Source organism: Aplidium turbinatum, chromosome 1, assembly GCF_918807975.1.
Source record: "Aplidium turbinatum chromosome 1, kaAplTurb1.1, whole genome shotgun sequence".
Taxonomy (NCBI): Eukaryota; Metazoa; Chordata; class Ascidiacea; order Aplousobranchia; family Polyclinidae; genus Aplidium; species Aplidium turbinatum.
The window spans coordinates 12,403,227-12,410,204 of NC_137472.1; positions in this window are offsets into that span (position 1 = coordinate 12,403,227).

Genomic DNA, 6,978 nt, shown 5'->3' on the forward strand with positions numbered 1-6,978 from the left:
ACGCGACGCCATTGGAGCGAAGCACATGGCGTCAGAGAGAGTTCTTGGGCGCTACATTAACATCATGTCTAAAGAACTTTCTTGATGGGGTTCAAGTGTAGGAATATCAGGTTCAAAGGACAGATCACAAGAATTTTTCAAATATTCTCTACAAAAATATTTAACACAACAACAGTTTGTTTATTGCATCAGTCCAGCACTTCACACAAACCGCGCATATAAACCCATGAAATGCTACAAAAGTATGAACATTTATATACACATAGACTATGTTATTTATAATAGAAAGCTGTTGATAATGATTTCAGCTGCTAACATTTGTCTACATTTTTTGTAAAATTATTAGGCTACTCTTACAACATTTCTCAACAAAGATGTTAAACCAATCTTGGCCATGTGTCTTGCTGCATATTGGCTTTGTCATTGTCATATCCAAGAACAAAAATAGGCTGCTTTTAGGAACGATCAATGTCTGAATCATACTGAATTTGTTTATATTACCAAAGTAAACTGCATCAAAACCATTTCCTTGCTGGGTAATAAGTTGTTTAAACCCTGTTTTATAAAATGTAAAACCCCTATAACCTGTGTAAATGCAATATTTGTGACAAGTAATTAGCATTTATTACTTTGATGTTGTCAAATATTGACCATTGGTAATATTTATTGAAAAACCTAAGCTAAACCGAACTTGTTTATAATTAGGGTGCATGAACCACTTTTAACCTAGCCTATGGAATCAAACAACCAAAAATGATAATACCAATTACCAAACTATCCAATATTGATGCAAATATTTCTTTTGTATCAGTTTCGACAAGTTGCATTGCTTATATTGCAATTGCAATGACGTCACTAAAATCCAAAATCACTCAAAAAATACAAGCCGCTACTGCCCGAATAAACGATTACGTCCAGCCAATAAAACGTAGCCTAATTTTGTACCTGAATAAAAAAAAATCAACCAAAATTTGACTGAAGATACTATAAAACATTGTTCATCAGTACAATTATTTCAAAAGTGTAACTTACATATTTTTCCATGACTTCCCAAAGAAGATATACGCTGCGGAAGACCAATGCAACCCTGAAAGCAGTAATTGAAAACCATTAGTTAATTACATAAATAGTGTTTTTTTGCAATGAATGTCTTTTGTTCACTGTGTTTTCAGGATCATTAAAAACGCTTTAAACCCCGACAGCACCATGTACATTGAAATGAATGATATAGACGTAGTTAATGTGGACGAATGTTAACTGTGTTCTCAGGATCTTGAAAAAAGCTTTGAATCCCAACGGTGGTATGTGGATTGGAATGAATGATATAGACGTAGAGGGAACATGGAGATGGATCAATGGTGACCTTGTAACTGATGCTGACACCTTGTGGGCAAGTGGACAATCAAATGGGGGGGGTATACAAGATTGTGCTGTCTTGAATATTATCAGCCTGCTCAGTCATGACGTGCCATGCAGTTATAACTACCGCGCAATATGCGAAAAGCGATGGATGTAAACAAGTCGCCTACTGCGAACTTTTCTTGGAAAATGCTACAAATCCAGAGTCGAATATCTTGTCCATTTTATCATGTGTAGTTATTGTCACGAAACAATTGTTACCACTATGTAACGGGTGTAACAATATTGGAATAACTACGACTAGAAATTATTTTTTTTCTTAAAAGTTCAATGGTTTAAAAGTTTTGTGAATTTTGAATTTTTCTAAAAAATTTGAAACGAATGATCATTTTTTGCTAGAATGTTACATTTTGATTGCTGCCAACTGCTTTGGTTGGCACAAACTTGTATATCTATCATTGCAAAGGCGTATCATGTAAAATGTAAATAAAATATATTGTTATTGGGAAATTATTATCATGAGTCAAACTCAGCCTCTTTTGTAACAATGGCCTGATAGCGATTGGGGATTTTTAAAATAAATTGTTTTTCATGAAAATAATTTTTAAATTGAGAAGTAAAATTAAACCAAGGTAAAAAGTTATCACCGAAATCAAGTTCCGTTAGAAAATAAAATTTTTCACACTCACATACCTAATAGTAGAAAAGCTACTGAAGAAGAAAACACAAACCCATGCACATTAACCCTATCTTAGTACAAGCTGTTTTCGTAAGCTGAAAGTACGTCACGGGCTATCTTAGCCCCGTGCTAATTAATCGCTAATAACGGGAGCTATGAAAATCACAGAGCCAAAATATTTTACAAGATAATAGCCATGTGTATTGTGCGTACAGAAACATTTTCCCAAATTCATTTAAATAAATTGTTTGAGATGAAAAAACATCAAAATATAGGTTTTTATTCTAATTTCCCAAAATACTTTCAAAATTGAAATTTTTGCATTATTACTTTTGCTCATAAATATAAGGCATTTTAGGGCGTTTTTATATTTTAAAGTAATTGCACTAAAATTAACATATATATAACTGGCATTGCACGAAAATGTCTAGCCACTTGAGACGAAATGCTTATTGTGAACGGCAGGAAGGTAAAAAAATGACTGGTGTAGGTTAACAAAATTCGCAAAGAATAAAAACTAAAAGTCAAGAAATTTCACATTTCTAGCATAGTTCCTTTTGTGAAATATTTCACTATTAGAGTGGGGCGTCCTCATAAAACCTCGTGTCGCTACAGATAGGGTTAAACGAAGTTACTAGATTTTGTTAAAGCAATCTAGTCCTATTACTCATCTTGATAGACTGATCTGGCCGATTGGGCTAGATAAAGTAATTTTATTCGACACCTTTCTTAGGTAGTCTACAGTATTTAGGCGTTGTGGTTTAGCGAGGAGCGTTGCTAAGAGCTCATTTAAAATCACAATTAAAATGTTAATCGATGTAGCACCAACAAAAAAAGGCCTTAGCCTATAGATAATTTTAAGCGCATTTATATTTCCATAAAAACTCCTTTACTGACCACTAAAGGATGCAAATGTTACATTGAGAATCATTGATCAAAAGTGGGCTAACATTGTCGGCATGTTTACGAAAACCCAATTATTTAATGATTGATGGATTTGATCTTGATCCTCGGACTTAGAAAGCTTCTTTAAGAGCTTAATCCTGGTAGTTTTTCGTACTTGTAGAGGGTTTAAAAAAGCTTCTTCGAGAAAGCTTCTTCTTTCTTCTTCTTTTTCTTGAGAGAAAGCTTCTTCGCTTCTTCTTCTTTAATCCTGGAGGTTTCGCACAGCCTACTTGTAGAGGGTTTGAACCACTGACGCAGGCCCGGTCAGCTAAATTGATAGAGTGACGTTTTATGGTTGTTGAAGTGTTGTTGCCGGGAAATTAGTTCATCCACTAGGTAACGCTGAATGGAAAGCAGTGCTGAAAGTGCGTTGCTCAAGCCCACACCCTGAGAGGTGTAGCTGCGCCGATTGATCTTGAGTTGGGAGCTTAACCACTGCGCAAACAGGCGCATCTTGAAAAACTGCTTTTAAGAAATAGACATAGATTCTAAAAGTAACTTTCACCTAAAGTAGTTTGTTTGCTGCGTGGTTATTTAAGAGTGTGAAGTACATAAACATATAGCCTACAGTAGGCTAATATCACTAAAATCCTCTTACTCCAAAAGCTTTTATGTTTGTCAAACAAAGCGAGCCCACAAACATGAATATTCTACCAAAAAATGTTTAAAGTTAAAAAGTAGCCCATAGCAGCCGGATATGTTCTAAATGACATATAGCTTAGGCCTCACAGACAAAGGTCCTATACGACACATGAGTTCTATATCAAATATGGATTTGTCGGTATCGTTTCCAATGGCATTGAAAAACCTCAGTGTGTGCTTTGTATGCAAGTTCTTTCGATAACAGTTCTATACGCATTGGAAAGGATGTACAACCGCCTCACTGAAACTGATTTCTATAAATTCATACTGTAGATACCGGTACCTAAAACATTACTATAAATTCAGGTGGTGAAAATACGAAAATGTAGCTTTTATTCAATTTTTTTTTCCTATGATCTAGCCAAGTTGGATAGGAAATGGAATTAATTGGAGGAAATTTAATAAAAACAGTGATAACTCCCCAAAAAGGCGTTTTTGATTTCAGAAGTTTATATTAAAACAGCCAAAGGTGACATAGACTGGATGTCGGCATGAATCAAATTTTGTTAAATTTTTCATTTAGCCTTATATACTTTTATAGAATATTTTTATTGGAGGCCGCGAGGCTTCATTGGATTGTTCTAAGGGAGTGGGAGTGCAAAAAAAGTTGGAAACCACTGATCTAAATCTAAGAACAGTCTCACAACTTTCTAACTCTCACACTCGCTTTCGATGCACGATCTTAAACACAAATACACACACTAAACATTGACAGATATGTTCCTTGATTGTCTACCCTAGTCAATAGTCATAACATTTACCTGACAAGAACGCAGATGGTGACAAGCCGGGTTGTCCTTCACCACCCGGTAGTTTAGTATGGTTTCCTTCACAACGTCATAAGTTGATTGATTGATTGTGGGAATCTTTATTTTTGGAATGAGGAAAGCTTTTGAGAGTTTAATCGTGGTAGTTCCGAGTATTTGTTGAGGCTTTGAATCACTGATGCGGGCCGTTACTGAGTTTGACAGAATGAAGTTTCCGATTGTTGAAGTGTTGTTATCTGTAAATTATTTCATCCACTAATAGCCGCAGAATGGAGAACAGTCCTTGAAATGCGTTGCTCAAGCACACACCCCGAGAGTCGAACCTGCGCCCCAGCCAGCAAGCCCATATGGGCCCCACATGGGGACCCATATGGGCTGATGTACGGGCTCCATGTGAGCTGCCCATATGGGGCCCATACACATTGTGTCCGCGGGCATCACATTGCGCCCATATAGGCTGCCCATATTCATTTATGGGTTTCATGTGGGTTGCTCACACTCAACCCACAAATCTAATATAGGCTGCCCATATGTAACCCATAAATCTAATACAGGCTGCCCATATGTATATCAGGTATATATAACTGCAGACAGATGCCAAAGTGCTCAAACTGCAAGCAGTGAACTTTGCGCAATGCATAGTAAGGTGCCCCAGTAAAGTGCTCAATCGGCGTAAGCCAAGAGCGTCAAGTGTTCAACTGTTTTATTCGCATCAACAGCGCACGGGTACAAAGGCTTGACACGGCGAGAGAGCACAAACAAACATAGCCAGGTCGAAGACTTTAGTAAACCGGCCTGCCACACCCCGCGGCGGCGGGGAGCGGCGTGATTTAGGGGTGACGATGCACCCGGAGGGGTAAGTCCACCAGCTTAGGTCGCGAGGGCCAGGCTGGGGAGTCGAGGTACCTGTGGAGGGAGAGTGTGAATCGAAAACGTTACATGACCCGTCCGCAAATTTAGAATGGCGGAGCGGGCCAGGGAGACAGGCTCTTTCTGCATAGCCCAGAAAGATGGCCTGCGACGGGCCGGGCGACCCGTCGCGTGTGGACGCTGGAACCGGCAGTAATTGACCGCCGGGCGGCGCCCACGTCTCCTTCACGCGACCTCGGCGCAGGTACTTGACGCTTATACCCGGTCTGCCAGTAGGCAGAGCGGATAAAATTGGGTCTACCACGAGGAAGAGAGTCAACTATTTAAGAGTAATTTGGCTCTCGTGGCAGACGAAATTCAAATAAAAATGTGGAGCAGAGGCTCGATTAATCAATAGAAGCAAAAAATATAGGTGGGAATGTAATACATAGCCTACTTACTGGAGAAGAGTAAGCTTTGATTCAGCGAGCACGGATGTGCGCTGGCCAGACGTTGAGGCAAGTTCGCCCAGCTGGGTCGGGGAGGCTAGCAATCGAAACCAGAGGCACTGATAGGCTACATTACCAGGAAAAAGTAGAAAATTGGGGTGGAAATTTTGAGGCTGCATCGAGTTGATCAGGGGATTGTGTTGATCAATGTGTTGAAAGCAGAGCGAGGTTGATCCGAACGGGCAAGAACAGCGTTACAAGGCGAAGGCAGCGTAAGATAATTCGAAACAATTGATTGATTAATACATAGAGATCTAGTGATGATTGAAGTTACTAAATTGCTGTTAAACCAGTCTCGATTCACAATGTGCATGAGACATTTTATTCCTTTTCTTTGTTCATTTTTGAATGCTTGGGTTTGATGAGACTGGAGCATTATAAAAAAGATGACACTGGTTTATAGACATAAGGTGATGAATTTTAAGACAATTGGTATAAGGTTATGACGTCTAAACGGTTTGCTGTCTTGCGCGCTCGGATACTTACTGCAACGTTTCTGTTATTGGGGAATAAGTTTCTGATCGCTGAAGTCGTCTTTTCTATGACGTAGCCCCTCCACAAGTGAGCCCAGCGTTCCAAGCTTTCCAGACGCGGAAGGATCCTTCGATTGAGAGGGAAGCCACTTTTCTAGCCACCTCTGCTACCCCACGAGAAGGAACGCCCAAGGCCGTCAGAGCTCGAGAGCTCGTCGGGGCATAGCTCCCGAGGGAGCCTACGACGAACGGAAGTGACAAGACGTCCCTGCAAGGGCGCTTCCTGTCTTCCTTTATGTTGACACATAACTCGCCGTACTTGTCGTGTTTCCTGTCGGCGGCTTTTCGAAGAGAATCCGCGCCGTTGTCGAACGGACATGTGACGTCACATACGACCGTGACACCGTCAGGGCGTTGCAAGACGATGTCAGGACGCAGATCGGCACCGCCCGCTTCCACGTGCTGTGGAACCGTACTATCTATGGAAAGCCCGGGTTGCCATTCGGCAGGCACGTGCCCCACGATCTCCCTCAATACTGAATTGTGTCGTTGCGTGACGACAGTCATCACGGTAGGGCAGTGATTCAATATGTGGGGGAGAGTCTCTTCCGCTTTCCCACACGCACGACACATGGCAGGTAGGTAACGGCGGCCATGGCTTGGTTTTGATTTAAGTGGCATTAGATTCAATCTAGCTTTGTACGCAAATACTCGGTCCGCGTGATCCAGGAGCTCCGGGCGCCGGGTCCAGGAAT